Source organism: Otolemur garnettii, unplaced genomic scaffold, assembly GCF_000181295.1.
Source record: "Otolemur garnettii isolate 467f Iridium unplaced genomic scaffold, OtoGar3 scaffold00007, whole genome shotgun sequence".
NCBI lineage: Eukaryota > Metazoa > Chordata > Mammalia > Primates > Galagidae > Otolemur > Otolemur garnettii.
Genome location: NW_003852402.1, coordinates 33553531 through 33571204, shown reverse-complemented (window position 1 = coordinate 33571204; position 17674 = coordinate 33553531). Strand labels below are relative to the sequence as shown.

The window sequence follows — 17674 nt, the reverse complement described above, 5'->3', positions numbered from 1 at the left end:
AAATGGTAATTAATAGGAAAAAATTAAATTTAGATTATTTTACTCAAATGTAAAGCTATTTCACTTTTTAATTAGGATATATTTTATCCTTAAAAATTGTGAACTTTACCACTATAGTCAGGATTTAAAATAGCAATTGATATAAGTGCAATTAAATGCCAAATACATGCAGTTATGAAGGTTGATTTTGCTGTTATTGTCACTGTTAAGCTAAGACAATAGAAATTTACATCTCTTTGACCAAAAGAAAGATTGCAAACTGTAAGGGATTAAGGCTGGAAAGTAAATTCTAAGTACCAGAAAAAGAACTCAGATTTAACCTACAGATGACCTAGACTTGTTTGTTCAGATGACAGTTCTAAAAGTGTGCAGGGGATATTCTTATTTAATACAATTATTTGCTGCAAGCCTTGACCTCAGTGACTGTCAAAGACCAGGACTGAATTGGCCCATTCTCTGATGTGGTGACATTGCTTCTGTTGCCTCGATTGTGACCTCTGATTGCACAGTACCCTTGAGAGTTCTGTGTAACAAGCGTAACTCCTGGTTCTTAACCAGGAAGGTTGGTCTGCCTGCACAGATTTATCAGCCCCCTCACCTGAGCTACATATGCTGTCTATCTTCCCGTAGTCTACACTGGGTTATTCTCTCTCTCTCTCTCTCTCTATATATATATATATAAAATATATAATCTGAGCATGTTAGTCCTAGAATTTCACAACCAGTGAAATAAGCAAAAACTTACTTTCCAGATAAGAAGTCTGCATAATTTATTAGTTCTTAGAAAAAAATGCTCATTTATTTTCCAGGAGTTTTATTGGTTTTGTGCATTTTAAAAGTTTATATGTATATAACAATTTCTTACCTGTAGAAACACCTTTGCTACCTCAGAGAAGTAGTCACCTCTTCTAATGCCCCATCTCCTTAATTCTACCACATCGAGGACATAGAGAATTGATGTAGGGTTATGTATGACATAATTTGTTGGTGATGATGATGATGATTAGAAAAAAGCATATTTAAAGCTGGCTTTAGATGGCAGCTTCACCAAAGTCACCAAATGGATAAAATACTTCCTAGAACCTCCATTTTCTCACTTTGAAAATGGTAAGCATCACCAATAGTGATGGGAATAGCAGAACTCCTAGGACTGACTTTATATTATTTTGATAAAGATATTTTTATATGCCTCCTAAAGGCTGAGAAAACATTGAGTAGTTTCTGCATTCTCATGATCATGCAACTGGGTGTGGGCTGTTGCATGCACAGCAGTCTCAACAGAATAAATCACATAGTTTTCTTTACATTTTAACTAAAAACTATCATCCAGATAACTTGGAATCATTTGTCATTCACGTGTTTAGATATGCTTGTTTATTTAAAGTCGAACTACAGTTGGGCAGTAGAGTTGGAAATTTAGTTTCAAATTTTTCATGCGGAGCTTCAGTCCTTTGTCCACCAGATCAATGGTCTTCTATTTTATATTTTAGCAGAAAACCTCTTTCTTCAAATGAAATATTATCCAAAATTCCGTATACTGTATGTAAAACAGTGAAGAGTACATCTGCTCTGGTTTAGAAAGTGGGTCTGATCTCTTGGCTATTTCCTGTAACAGCCACCAAGATGCATGAGAAAAGCTTTACAGAGCACAACTTAAAAACCAGTGTACTTGATTGGACTTTCCTTTTCTTTTTGAGACAGAGCCTCAAGCTGTCCCCCTGGGTAGAGTGCTGTGGCTTCACAGCTCACAGCAACCTCCAACTCCTGGGCTCAAGCAAGTCTCCTGCCTCAGCCTCCTAAGTAGATGGGACTACAGGCACCCGATACAATGCCTGGCTATTTTTTGGTTGCAGCTGTCATTGTTTGGCAGGTCCAGGCTGGATTCGAACCCGCCACCTTAGGTGTATGTGGCTGGAGCCTTAGCCACTTGAGCTAAGCTTTCTGATACACTGTCCTTGTCTCCAGGACCAACCTACCTGCCCTTAGTGCTAACACATGCAGAAGTGTACATGTAACAGCTGTAATACTTTTTTTTATTCTATATGCTACCTGGTTTATTGGTTCAGTGCTAGATTCTCAATTCTTAGAATATTGCCTGCACATAGTAAACACTCAGTAAAAAAATCAAGCAATTCATGTAAAATATGTCAGAATCATATTGCATAATAATCAAAAATCATATAGCATAACTCTTGTTCTGCTGTTTGTTCCAGGGCTTTTGTTGTTGGGAGAGTTGGGGTTTTTTAATTATTGTTTCTTCAATCTCAGTGGGATTTTTTTTGTTGTTGTTGTTGTTTTTCTTTTGTTTGTTTTTTTGTTTGTTTGTTTTTGTTTTTAGGCAGAGTCTCACTTTGTCACCCTCAGTAGAATGCGATAGCATCACAGCTCACAGCAACCTCAAATTCCTGGGCTTAAGTGATTCTTATCTCTCAGCTTCCCAAGCAGCTGGGACTGCAGGTGCCCACCACAATGCCTGGCTGTTATTTTAGAGACAAGGTCTTGCTCTGACTCAGGCTGGTCTTGAACTCGTGAGCTCAGGCACTCCTCCCCCCTCAGCCTCCCACAGTGCTAGGATTACAGATATGAGTGACTGACTGACAGCACCCAGCCTTGCTGTGATGGCTTTTGAGATCCTCTTCATGAATTATTTGCCTAGGCTGATATCTAAAAGAGTTTTTCCATTTTCTTCTATGATTGTTATAGTTTCCTGACTTGGGTTTGAGTCTTTTATCTGTTCTGAGTTAATTTTTGTGAGTGGTAAGAGGTACAGATCCCGTTTCAATCTTTTCCATGTGGCTGTCCCAGTTTTCTCACCACCATTTTTTAAAAGAACTCTATTATTTTTTAGAGCACTTAATGTTCATAGCGAAATTGAACAGAAAGTACAGAGTTCTCATCTTCCCCACGCTTACACAGCCTTCCCCCAAATAACCATCTTACCAGAGTGGTAAACCCTATGCTGACACATCCTTAGCCCCCAAAGTCCACGGTTTGCTGTAGGTTTCCCTCTTGGTGCTATCCATTCTCTTGGTTGGGACAGATGTTCACTGATCTGGCCATTACCCTACAGAATAGTTGCATTGTCCTAAAAATCTCTTCTTTGCCTATCTGTGTCTCCCTCCCCCGATTCCCGATGATCTTTCTCCTGTCTCCATATTTTATCTTTCCAGAATGTCATGTAATACATAGCCTTTTCATATTGGATTCTTTCACTTAGGAAAGAAGAGCTTAAAAAGAAGCTTTCAAGGCTTTACCATGTCTAGTCATGGTTTGATAGTTCGTTTCTTTTTAGTGCTAAATAATATTTTACTGTATGGGTGAACCACAGTTTATTTACCCACCTACCTACTGGAGGACACCTGAAGTTTTGGCAATTATACATAAACCAGTTATGTGTACACACCCATGTTTGAGTTTTTGTGTGCACATATGCTTTCAACTTATTTAAGTAAACAAAAAAAGAGTGTGATTGCCGGATCCTGTGGAAAGAGTGTTTAGTTTTGTAAGAAACAGACTAACTGTCTTGCCAGGTGGCTGTGCCATTTTGCATTCCAGCCAGCAATAAATGAGAATCTTGGCCTTGTCATAGTTTTAAATATTCACCTTTCTGATGTTCTGACAGTGGTATACCATTCTTAGTTTGTAAGTCCTTGATGACACATGATATTGAGCATTTGTACATGCTTTCTTGTTACCAGCTTATCTTCTTTGGTGTAGTGTCTGTGCAGTTCTTTTGCCTATGCTTTAATGAAGTTGCTCTTATTCTTACGGTTGGGTGTTAAGAGTTGTTTGTATATTTTCTATAACTGGCATTTATCTCTTTCACACATGTCTTTTTCTCCCAGTCATTGTCTCACCGTCCATGTTCTTGACATTGCCTTCCACATAGCAGATTTTAATTTCAATGAATTTCAGATTATTAATTATTTATTTCAAGAATTGTGCCTTTGATGTTTTATCTACAAAGTTCTTACCACACTCCAAGTCACTTTGTCCTATGTTATCTCCCAGGAGTTTTATAGTTTTGTGTTTAGTGTTTAGGTCTATGATTCATTTTGAGCTATTATTTTTGAGGATGAGAAATCTGGATCTAGATTTTTTAAATGTTTTTTACAGGTGAACATCAAGATGTTCTGTCACCATTTATTGAAAAAGAATATCTTGGGCAGGGCCTGGTGGTTCACGCCTATAATCTCAGCACTCTAAGAGGCCAAGGCAGGAGGATTGCCTGAGCTTATAAGTTTGAGACCAGTTCTGAGCTAGAGCCAGACGCCGTCTCTATCTCTAAAATAGCTGAGTTGTGGCAGGTACCAGTAGTCCCGTATACTCAGGAGGCTAAGGCAAGAGAATCCTTTGAGCCCAAGAGTTTGAGGTTGCTGTGAGCTATGCCACTATATCACTCTACTGGTGGTGACAAAGTAAGACTCTGTCTCAAAAAAAGAAAATAAAAAAAAAAATAAAAAGAATATCTTTCCTCTATTGTATCACCTTTGCTCTTTGGACAACTATCAGTTGACAATGTTTTTGTGGATTTCTGGGTGGTCTATTCTGTTCCATTGATCTATTTGTCTATTTTTTCACCAAATACCACTGTGTTTTTGTTTTAAGACTTTACCTAGAAATAATGCCTCCTTTGGTACATGAGAAGTATGTTCCTTAACATTTTTTTTTCTGGCACTATAACTCAAAAGAATATATTAGCAAGCATTCTTGACTCCTGTGAACATGGGGAGCACTCAACTGTGGTCTCAGACAACCCTAAATTAGTTTCCCTAATTTTGCAATATAGTGGAAAGGGCACTAGTCTAAGATTTAGAAGATTCCTGATTTGCCACCAGCTATGCCACTGTTGCCTGCTAGCTAAATCACTTAACTATCCTTAATCTCATTTTTCTCATTTGAAAATAAAATGTGCATTTTATCTTCATTATGGAAAAATGCATTTGTATTTGTAGGCTTATCTCTGAGTATAGCTATAGCAAAAACATTAAGTTGAATTTCCTACCTTCAGGTTAGTCGTTAAACACTGTGGCAAGGAGCTCTAGGAAATATCTACATCTAAGGAATTGATGTCTAAGATTTATCTGTAATGTTTGAGGGAGCTGCTACGGGAGGAAACGGACAGGATGCCATTTGTTGTGTCACATGTCTGGGGACTCCATATATCTCATTGCATCTCTGCAACATCCCTAAAAGAAAAATATAATTACCCTTGTTCTGTGGAGAATAAACCTGAGTTTTTGAGCTTATGTAAGAGTAACCAGAAATTGAAGTGTGTCTGCCTGACTACAAAAGCCCATGTTTCCATTTAACCAAAAAGCCATATTTTCCCATGAGACTCCCATTATTGTATTTCTGAATATGGAAATGAATGACATTTAAAAATGTTCTTAATATATCATCTCTAACAAATAACACAAGTTTGTTTTCTTTTTCTCTTGTGGATAACTTCTAGATAATCGGGGATAATTTTGAAATGCAATTTTCTCTATTTGGTCTCAGAGGAATTTGTAAATTTCTATTAAACCTGTTAAAATATTAAATTAGGAGAATGACAAAGTATAATAAACACTCCAGCCAGGGGAAATTACGTATGAATTGGCCAAAAACCACAGTACTTTATAACTCTATATTTTTCCTATTTTCTGAAGTATAGCTTTTTCACACACTTGTGGAATAAATAAATTTGTGACCACTTATAACATATTTCTTATCAATGCTCATTGAAAAACTAAAATAATTTTGAGCTATATATGTTTTCATTCTGCAAAAGGATTTTAAAAACTACAAGTTTTTGACTGAACGATAGTAGAACTTACTGAGTTTCATCCCTTTTTTTCCTCCTTTTAAACTAAGAAATAAATGCTTTGATTTAGCTTCTTTATTTGTTTTTCAAATTACAAACTCATTTTACCAAGAGACAATTTTACAAATTGAACACTCAGGATCATAGACAGTATATAGGATATAATATTTAGAACATAAAGACGTCATCTCCTCTGAAACTAAAGACAAACTTCCTTGCTGTTCAGTGTTGTAATGATAAAAGTTTTCCTCTAGTGCAAAGAGCACTAGATTGTGTTGTGATTGTTTGCAGCCAGTAATGAAAGGTTTTGATTCCCTAAGCCTGGATTTCTCACCTGGACAAAAAGCCCACCTTGTATGTAGAATCTACCTGGACTCCTTCACTTCACATTTGTAGAAATTGCAGGGCAAGACACATTAACCACAAATGTGTTGATACTCATGCTTCTTGCTGTGCTGTGAATAAAGCCCTTTGTTCCTGACTTAGAAATCTCAGATCTTCTCCAGCATTCATAAAACTGCCTCAGGCTCATTTCTACCTAAGAGTAAGATAAAATCTCAGACCCTCAGAGTTCTTGACATAGAAATTTTAATTTATCAATAGAGACCTAATAATGGGTACATGTAACTACTGAATAAATCATTCTTGCTTTATGAACAGTTTTTAAGTTCAGGTATGCTTTTTTCCATCTCTTTGATTGATTGATTTTTGTGAAATGCCTGTTAGTAGCCATGGGTGTATAATTACTGCTTAATAACTAGTTATTTAAGTGGTTTTTAAAAATGCTGACTTACAATATATTAGGACTGCAGTAATGTGCACACATACCTGGTTGTGGCTATGATTTTAAGGCAAGTGTTATGTAAATTAGCATAAAGAAGCCTTATTCCTGAAAATATGTCATTTTCTATCAAAGATAGAGAGAGCGTAGAAGTCTCAAAGGCCTTGGTTCAAAAACCTAAATTGCCATTTCCAAAGTTTGTATCCACTATAAGCAAGGAAGTGATAGCAGTCTTTATATTTACAACATTGAAATTATAGGTGCGAGCCATCACACCCAGCCTTATAAATCTTATTTTAAAGAGTTCACTGTCTATATTAAAATAATTAATTCTGGCTACATTAAATACCTAAATGTAAGAAACAAAAGTAGAAAACTCATAGAAGATAATATGGAAAAATATTCATAATCTTAAATGCTGAATGATTTATTTTAAAATATGCAAAGTTTTGATCATATGGTTAAATATATTTACATTAAAATTAAGAACCTCTGTGCATCTCAAACTTTCATAATAGTAGTGAACTAGAGGTAGAGAATGCATCTGACTGACACAACCAACAGAAGACTCATATCCAGAATATAAATAGTTTATAAAAAGCATCACGATACAAATAGCTCAAGAAAAAGGTAAACAAGAGGCTTCTACATCTATTTCACAAAGAAATCCAAATAAATCTTGAACATCTAAACAGGTGTTTAATCTCATTTATATGCAAAGAAATGCAAATTAAAACTGCATATTTAAAAGAAGGCAAAGAAAAAACAGCCTAACAAAATATTAAGTGTTGAAAAGGATATGAACAGATGAAACTCATTTTTTGCTAAATGGAATAAAATTTGGCACAATCATTTGAAAAAAAATTGACATTCTAGTAGAGGTGAAGATATTCTTACCCTATGATCCTTCACATACATACATAAATATTCGCCCTATGAGAACTCTTACACAAGGGTAGGGCAAGGCTAATAACCACCTCCCATGTCTAATGACAATGGAATAAATAAACTTCAATATACCTTATGGTGGGATTCGGAAGGGACCCTATCTACATACAGCCACTCAGATAAATCTCACAAGCAATACTGAACAAAAAGAGACCTACAGAATTGTCCTATTTATGCATGGTTCAAAAGAAAACAAAATTACACTATTTTGCTTAAATATATAGATGCAAAGGTTTGTAAAGAAATTGACTACTTAGTTGCCCCTAAGTAAGAGATTTTTGAAAAATACTTCTGGGATGGAGACAGTGTTGTGTTTTTTTGAAGTGATCAGAGGTCACTTTTACAATATTGAATTTATATTATATAACTTATATATACTTTGTTTAATCTATAATATACAATTATTTATATCTTATATTTACTTATGTATATTTACATAAGTATTTTACAATATTGAATTTATATTATATAACTTATATATACTTTGTTTCATCTATAATGTATAATTATTTATATCTTATATTTACTTATGTATATTGAAATTATATACACATACTATATGCAATATTTTGTGTATGTGCTATATCTTGCAATGAAAAAAACTGATTAGGAAGAGATTTCACAAATTAATGTTTATTATAATTAATATAAATTATATAAGTAATAGTTTAAAGCTATTAATTGATTATCTCAATGCCTATCTTGACTTACTTCTCCACTAGAGTATGAATAAATCAAGAATGCTTTTTCATTTTTCAATAAAAGATGAAATCCAAATCCAGGAACAAAGGATCGAATTCTTTACAAATGAAGTTTCAGTACATAAAATCTGTATTCTAAAAGCAATACAAAAAAAAAAGAGAAAAATTGTGCTTTTCTGAAGTATCCGCTTGGAAAATTTCAAATCTTCAGTAGGGCTGCAGGGATATTGCCTAATATTATTATCTATGGAAAACAATAAGTTTGGGATCAGGTTTGCTGGTCCCTTAATATTTTGTCACTCAAATTGTGAAAGAAAGTTCTTTTTATTTATTTCTTCTCATAATCCAAGCAATTTTTTCCTATATATTCAATATTATATGTGAAGTTATCTCTGTACCTGAAACATGTTTGTATGCTTCAGTGTGGCAAATATAAAAATTATCATATACAGAAAAAATGAAATGTAATAAATAATGCATGGAAATGTAATGGAAATTTCATTATGAACAAATAAATATAGGTATGGGTATTTTTGTTATATTATCTGTATAAAATCTATGATTATGATGATATAAAAATCTCAATCTATCATTAATGTATCAATATAATAACACTTATTGGCTTCCTTTAAATTAAAATAATAAAGAAAATTAAACCCCCCTATTTGACCCTCAATTAATAACTGTATTTGAATGTATACGATTTGGGCAGAGACCTGATAACATTATACAGAGAGTAATTTTATATTTATTATTTATATACTATGTATAGTATATACATTATGCTGTATATTGATGTGGCCACCGTGGCCTTACTATTTTGAAAGCTAACCTACTCACATCATCAAATTCTCCATTCTGTGGAGTGGGCCCTGGTTTGGATGACCTACTGTTTTAACACTCCCAGAGGGAGTCTAGGTTGGATAAAGGAATATTTTTGAAGGATAATTAGATTGAAAGGGTGAAACAGGAGAGAATCATGTCAGTGGAGCCCCCTTCATGGTTATTACCAAGCAGTTGCTAAAAATTATTTGAAATAACTTAAAGTCAATTAAGACCATCTATCCTTCTTACTTTGTGGAAATGGACTTCTCTTTATAAAGACAAGCTAAAATCCTTATATATTATGAAATAAAATACATTCGTTAAAATACTTGTTACAAATTTACAATTCTGGTTAAGAGTACTTCCTGGACTCACCTCAGAAAATTGTTCTGTTTAGTTTTGTGGTTAATCATGGAATCTTCCCCTCCTGCCAGAGACCTACGAGAACCTTGGAACTGACCTGAATTTGGATACTCATATAAGTAGCCTCACCTCCCGGGCAGGTAAGTTCTGCCCTTTTGCAATTGAGATAGCATCAAGGCTATGCACAATAGTATTCATTTCACCTCAAAATAATAATAATAAAAAAAACAATAGCAATTTGAGTATAGATATTAAATCCTTAGTATATGTGAGGCATTGCATGTCTTTGTTTTATAATATTATTTACATTTTAAGAAGAGAAAACTGAAGCAGAGACAAGGTAAAAAATAATTTACCCAACATGGCACAGCTAGTAAATGAAAAAGCCGACTTAGGACTATGTGCAATGAGGCACTCCTTATAGCCCCTGCTTTTCTAGACTGAATTAATTCATCCATAATTAATTTCCCATGTGTTACAATTTCAGGATTTCTACTAATGGAAAATGAAATGGTGTCCAGATTAATGTGAAACAATAGAAAACAATCTTAAAACCCCATGACTACTGAGTAGTTCTAAAAAGAATATCCTGGTCAGGCACCGTGGCTCACGCCTAATCTCAGCACTCTGGGAGACCAGGGCCAGTGGATTGCCTGAGCTCAGGAGTTCAAGACCAGCCTGAGCAACAGTGAGACCCCCATGTCTACTAAAAATAGAAAAACTGAGCGTTGTGGTGGGATCCTATAGTCCCATTAGTCAGGAGGCGAAGGCAAGAGGATCTCTTGAACCCAGGGGTTTGGAGTTGCTGTGAGCTATGATGCTACAGCACTCTACCCAGGGCAAAAAAAAAAGTCCTGTTGACATGTATTAGTATTACTTCCAGCAATAAATACTAGCAATACCAGTGCAGAGTCAGAATTAGTATTATTAATTTTTCCTTTTGCCTGTGTACTTTCAAATACAACTTTGCACAGCATTGTTACTGATCCTGTCATTTACAACTTTGATACGTTGTTTATCGTAGATTTTTGTATTAATTTTGATTTTAAAATATTACAGTAAAATCATATTTATTTTAATTACTGAGGTTTTTTTGGCATTCTTTCAAATTTTGTACCTCAGGGAAGAACCTCACTTGTCCCACTCACATTACACTAGTCCCAGCCCTGGTGATGGCAAACACAGAGACAATTCCATGTTAATGTATGTGTGACTTTTTTTTTCTTTCTTTTTTTTTTATTAAATCATCACTGGATACATTAGTGCAGTTACGGAGTACAATGTGCTGGTTTTATATACAATTGAAATATTTTCATCAAACTGGTTAACATAGCCTTCGTGGCATTTTCTTAGTTATTGTGTTAAGATATTTATATTCTACATTTAGTAAATTTCACATGTACCCTTGTAAGATGCACCGTAGGTGTGGGCCTACCAATCACCCTCCCTCCACCCATTCTCCCCTCCTCTCTCCCCTCCCTTTCTCTTTTCCCCATATTTTTGGGCTATAAATGGGTTATTGCTTTCATATGAAAGCTATAAATTACTTTCATGGTAGGACTGAGTACATTGGATACTTTTTCTTCCATTCTTGAGATACTTTGCTAAGAAGAGTATGTTCCAGCTCCATCCATGTAAACATGAAAGAGGTAAAGTCTCCATCTTTCTTTAAGGCTGCATAATATTCCATGGTGTACATATACCACAGTTTATTGGGACCTGATCAAACTAAAAAGCTTCTACACAGCCAAGAACACAGTAATTAAAGCAAGCAGACAGCCCTCAGAATGGGAGAAGATATTTGCAGGTTATGTCTCTGACAAAGGTTTAATAACCAGAATCCACAGAGAACTCAAACATATTAGCAAGAAGAGAACAAGTGATCTCATCTCAGGGTGGGCAAGGGACTTGAAGAGAAGCTTCTCTGAAGAAGACAGGTGCGTGGCCTACAGATATATGAAAAAAAATGCTCATCATCCTTAATCATCAGAAAAATGCAAATGCAAATCAAAACTACTTTGAGATATCATCTAACTCCAATCAGATTAGCCCACATCACAAAATCCCAAAACCAGAGATGCTGGCGGGGATGAGGAGTAAAGGGAACACTCTTACACTGCTGGTGGGAATGCAAACTAATACATTCCTTTTGGAAAGGTGTTTGGAGAACACTTAGAGAACTAAAAATAGACCTGCCATTCGATCCTACAAGTCCTCTACTAGGTATATATCCAGAAGACCAAAAATCACATTATAACAAAGATATTTGTACCGGAATGTTCATTGCAGCCAATTCATAATTGCTAGGTCATGGAAGAAGCCCAAGTGCCCATCGACCCATGAATGTATGTGTGACTTAACCAACTTAGGATCTTCCTTAGTTCTGTGGCTCTCACTGAAGAAACTAAAGAACCACCCAGTATATAGTATTTGGTCTGCTACTGGAAAGATATCAAGAGGAAATACATCTTAACTGAACAATACAAATGACAAAACATACTTCCTTTCTGGTAGAATTGTATATAAGTTGAATACCAAACAAAACATTTTATCATTGGTTAATAAGCACCGCAATGTCCAGTTTGTTAAAGGATATTTCTGTTATTCCAGAAAAATTCACTGAACTCTTAATGCTTTCACAACATCAAAAAATGGGTCTTGCAAAATCCAATAATTTTAAGAAATAATTGAGTAACTCAATGGGGGAGGGTGGCTTTCATATGGGTTATACCTGTACTTTACTTACTATTCCATGCCCTAAATAGATACATTTTGAAACTTAATTCAAATGCCAGAAACTAGAAAGTATCTTTCATTCTAATACTTTTTGTTTGTCCCCGTTGCCATAAAACATAGTGAAATACGGAAAGGAGGAATTGGTGCTGTGGTTAGCCTTTGACCTTACGTATAACTTTGGCACCATTCCCAAAATTTCTGTATACAGACGTTTGCACCAACGATCCTCTTTATTCATGAAGTCACTTTTTCTGAGTAATCAATTACATATATATTTAATATATTTTTAAAGAATAAGGATGTTGCTTGTCACACACAAATGGCTCTTATAGCGTTATTGGTTTCATGCCAGTGATGTTAACTTTCCAACCACAGATTGGATTGGTTAAGGAAGAAGCCATAAACAGCCTATCAACAAGTATTTATGCAAATGTTAATGAAATTAAAATTCTGTTAGTGCAGCATTTATGCCAGCTTCCAAATTTATTTGTACTTTATTTGTGAGGTATGATGCAATAACTTCTTTTAATAAATACATAAAGGCCACTTATACTTTATAATGTAAATCATACTTTTAGAATTTCCAGCATAAGATACATAGAATCAATCATTTATTAAAGTTACCAAAAATATTTCCATCATGTGAAGAAATGTTTTTCTCAGCCATGCTATGTTCTCCAAAAGCTTTTGGTAAAGAAAAAAAAAATGAACTCGTCTATATCCATGAACCTAAGAGTATTTTACAATTATATTACTGAGAAAAGCCATTAAGGGATGAGAAAATAGTCATGGGAAAGTTTCCACATGTATTAAAAATATAAATACTTAGCTTGCTTTTGTGTGCCCTAAATGATAATTGAATCTTAGTTTCCCTTGGTATAGGATATTATGCCATATTGAAAATTTAGAAAACTGATTTATTTGAAGCATATGGGTTTAATGAATGCTTTTATTTTGCTTTTCATGAAGAAAAGAATAATATTTCCATTAATTTAAAAAAGTACTGCATTTCTTTTTTCTGAACGTCTTAAGGCTAAACTCCTTGCCTCTAGGACTGCATACATTGTGAACGTTTTATAAAATAGCCTTATTTGAAGATTTTGCTTTTTTTGGTTTTGGTTTTAATTTTTTCCCTTTAGTGGTCAATTTTTATTCCAATCCTGTTCTGCTTTTCAAAACTCAAGTTTTGAAACTCTGAGAATAATCAAATCAATCGTGTTTAGACGTGTGTTCTCCTCCCTAGTGCTCGAGTCTGTCTACATGCTAAAAATCTCTGTGTTCCAGGTCTGCTTTTCCCGGGCATTGAGGGACTAATTAATAATTATTATTGTATTTCACCAATAAATTTTGAGCACTATCTTACTATGTAGCACTTAAAGGGCGTATGTTATAAAGCAATAGGAAAATTAAGGGTAATGTAATTCATGTTAGTGTGAGGTCTCTATAGGGTCCTTTAGAGCAGGCATTGCTAACCTACTGTAAATAAGGAATGCCGTGTTGGACAATCAGGAAGCTAACCCTGAAGAAGGTCGTTTTCAAAGTGAGACGTAAGGACCTGATGCAGGAGTACCATCAGTAAAGTGGACACTCCCCACAAATGACGGTGGGCAAAAGGGAGCAATTAGGGTGACTCCAGTACGTCTGGGGGATTGAGGCAGGAAGCTGAGAGATGTGTATGAGGGTATAAGCCAAGACCTGCATGCTATGAAGAAAAACTTTGAACATTATCTAAAGACAGTGCGAAGCCCGGAAGTTAGCCCAAGAGGCAGCACAATTAGAGTTGTACTTCCAGCAAGATCATTTTCAGTATGGCCATAGACATATGGATGTGGGAGCAGACCACAAGCACAAAGCCAGTGAAGGCTGCTGCAGTGATCCAGAAAAAAGCAACGGTCGCCTGAACCACGAGAGTAGCAGGGGGAAAGGAGAGACTTGACAGATTCAAAAACAGTTCAGAGGTAAAATACGCAGTTGGCAGGTGGGGAAGAATTCTGGTTCAGCACAACACGTTTTCAGAGTTGTAAACTGAGGATAGTAATAACGTTATAAAAAACATAGAAAGGGGTTGCCGAATAAACATGACAGCTTCTGACAAACTCTGTTGCAGATGTCTGTGGGACTAGTAATCGGAGAGGCCTGAATACGTGTCTCAGAGGGAGATAACGATGGCAGCTGAGAAATCTGAATATCACCACCCAAGAAGAGTGTAGCCTCAGAATAGGCGGGCTAGGAGAGAACCCCAAAGAAGGATCCAGAGATGGGAAAGGATGGCAAAGGCTGGAGAGCTCTTGAAGAGACTGGGGTTTAGCCAAAAGGTTGGGATAAAACTTAAAGAATTAATGATCCGGCTCGGCGCCTATAGCTCAACCGGCTAAGGCGCCAGCCACGTACACCTAAGGTGGCGGGTTCAAATCCCCAGCCCGGACCGCCAAACAACAATGACGGCTGCAACCAAAAAATAGCCGGGCGTTGTGGCGGGCGCCTGTGGTCCCAGCTACTTGGGAGGCGGAGGCAGGAGACTCGCTTGAGCCCAGGAGTTGGAGGTTGCTGTGAGCTGTAATGCCACGGCACTCTACCCAGGGGGACAGCTTGAGGCTCTGTCTCAACAAAAAAAAAAAAAAAAAAAAAAAAAGAATTAATGATCCAGCTTTGCAAAGGGAAGGACTGTACAAGGGCATGTAATATTGCAGAGAAATCAGTGAGCTAAGAACTTCAGGAAGCTCCTGAAATTTAGCCAGATGATGAGGTCGGTGAGCACAGTTCCAAGGACATGGTGTCAGGAGGAAACTGTTGCAGAGGGGCTGAAGCACGAATGGAAGCCGGTCAACAGGGACTGAACTTTGTCTGAAAGTTCAAGAGAAAATTGTGTTGCAGAGGGGCTGAAGCACGAACGGAAGCGGGTCAACAGGGACTGAGCTTTTTATTTTTTAAAATATGGAACGCTTCACGAATTTGCGTGTCATCCTTGCGCAGGGGCCGTGCTGATCTTCTCTGTATCGTTCCAATTTTAGTATATGTGCTGCCGACGCGAGCACAGGGACTGAGCTTTGTCTGCAAGTTTGAGAAGCTCATTTGCTAGGAAAAAGAAAGCGAGAAAAGTAGCTGGATGAGAATATAAAAAGTCACCTTTGAGAGATAAGGCAAATACAGAAAAAATGATAACTGATGACAGGAGCTTCTAGATCGTACACAAGGTGGATACACCGTTAAAGCCCTGGGGGTCAGAAGGAGGGGTAGCTCTTTTGTCCTGACAGGTGAGAAAGGGACCCTTGTGTGTACGAGGTGTGACAGGAAATTCATGAACTTACCCTGGGAAAAGTGCTTCATTGTGGAATAGCACAACGGTTACCTTCAAAATGCCAGCGCCTAGTCCACCCTTCAAAGCAATTTTGGAACTTTTTCTGGAATGGCCATCAGAGCTGATGTTGTGTTACCCTTAATACCCTGAATACCATCAAAATGTCCTACATGTAATGTTTCCTTTATCTTCAGGTTAAAAAAAAAGTCACTGGGGACCAGATCAGGTGGGAGAATGTTCCAGTACAGTTATTTGTTTACTGGCTGAAACTTCCCCTACCGACGGTTCCATGGAAGCTGGTCCATTGTCGTGATCCAAGAGCCATAGATGTTAGTGAAAAGTTCAGGTCGTTTTTGTCTCACATTCTCACCCAGCCTTCTCAGCACATTCAAATAGTAAATTTGGTTAGTTATTTGTCCAGTTGGTAGGAGTTCACATTGAACTATCCCCGTCATATCCGAGAAGGTTAGCAACATCAGTTTAACTCTTACTTTGGACTCATGGAACGTTTTGGTTGTGGAATGTTGGCTGACTTCCACCATGCACAGTGACACTGTCTCCTGAGACGTACATGCATGTTCCATCATCAGCGATAACAGGCCCTGAGCACTGTCTTGCCTCTCTAAATGGTTTCAGCAAACATAGACTCTTCTTCATCAGTGAGCTCCTTTAGGACCGTTTTTTGGACTCAACTTTGTCATGCCAAGGTTTCCAGTTATGGGTTTTCCCATTTGTTTCTCTGTAGATATTTACTTGGTCTTCTGGGCTTCTCACAGTTAGCTGATGATTCTGACCCACAATTCAATGAAGAAGTTTGGCAGTGTTTCAGTTCTGCTTGTTACTGGCTACCCTGACCTCTCTTCATCAGTGACTTTTCTCTCCCCTTAGAAAAACATTTAATCCATTTATACACTGCCATTTTCTTCATGGCATTATCCCCATAAACTTGGATGAACATGTCCCTGATTTCACTTCCATTCTTGCCAAGTTTAACAAGAAACCTAAGGTTTATTCATGGGTCTGATTCGAGATCCAACATTCCCGTGACAGCACACAAAAAACAGGCAGCAACACTAACCAATGTCAGTCAGCAAGATGCTGCCACATGTCGGTGTGAGCACAGCTGTTAGACGCCTGCAGACCAGCGCTGGGAAACCTTACCACCTCCTCTGTACAATGCTGCCAATGTAAGCACAAGGCAAGTTTGTGAACTTAATTAGCAGACCCTAGACGGCTCTACATACCAGCCTGATCACTCTTGTGCAAAATGGAGCCTGAAGTGAATTACAGGAATGGAAAGAAAGACCCAGATTAGTGGGAATCTCAGGAGGACTTGATCTAGTTTCTTATGAGATATTAGGAACTAAGGATGAGGAGGTCAGGTTGACTGCACAATGTCTGGTCTGAGCGACTTGGGAATCCAGAAGGAGAAACGCACTTCAGCAGGATGATGATAGTAAAGAAAGACAAGTCATGACTTTGAAATTCAGCTGTAAACATGAGATGTGTGAGTAGGAATAAGATAGAGGTTACCAGGACCTCATCCTCGAGGCTGCTGGCCCCGTCAGACAAGAGACTGTGTCTATCATCTGAAGCCAGCACGATGCCAGACACAGAGTAGGGGCCTCTAGAGACTTGGACCAGCAGTGACAGGGACATATAAAGGAGCCTGAAAGGGACCACTCGAAGTCTGTCGTCCAAAAGGCCTTCAGGGGAGTTTTCAGATAAAGGAAATGGTCCCTGTAGTTGAGGTTAGTGAAGATGAGGAATAAAAGTATCTGGCGGAGAAGACAGTTTCAGGTTTTAGTAAGAATAATTTTCATTTGGCAAAATCAGATTGCCATAAATTAAGGAGGGAATCCAAACTGAAAAAATAGATAATAAAGTTATTTCTGAAAAATTTTGTTGACCAGTATCCTCTAGTGATATTTGTGAAAGAAAAAAAAATGTAGAAGTTTAGGATTTTCCCCTGAAATGCATGTCATTCAGTTTATTTAACTGGGAAATACAAACCTATAAATTATGAAGGAAAAGTGGCCAATTGTTTAGAAGATATTCAGCAAATATATACATTTGTATGTTACAGAAAAATGTATCCCTTTTCAAAGTAAGGTAGAAGATCAGTTTTTTTTTTTTTTTTTTTTTTTTTGCAGAACCTTCCTTTTATTTTTTTAATTAAATCATAGCTGTGTACATCAATGCAATCATGGGGTACA

The 17674-nt window shown here is 36.8% G+C and overlaps 1 protein-coding gene and 1 non-coding gene across 2 annotated transcripts in view; one reads left to right on the top strand and one right to left on the bottom strand.

The window, feature by feature from the left end:
* LRRIQ1 (leucine rich repeats and IQ motif containing 1) overlaps positions 1–17674 on the top strand; it is a 177551-nt gene that overhangs the window by 130512 nt on the left and 29365 nt on the right. The window lies entirely within an intron of this gene.
* LOC111723086 lies at positions 15089–15195 on the bottom strand. The gene has a single exon (XR_002771705.1). It is a non-coding gene; the product is annotated as a U6 spliceosomal RNA (small nuclear RNA).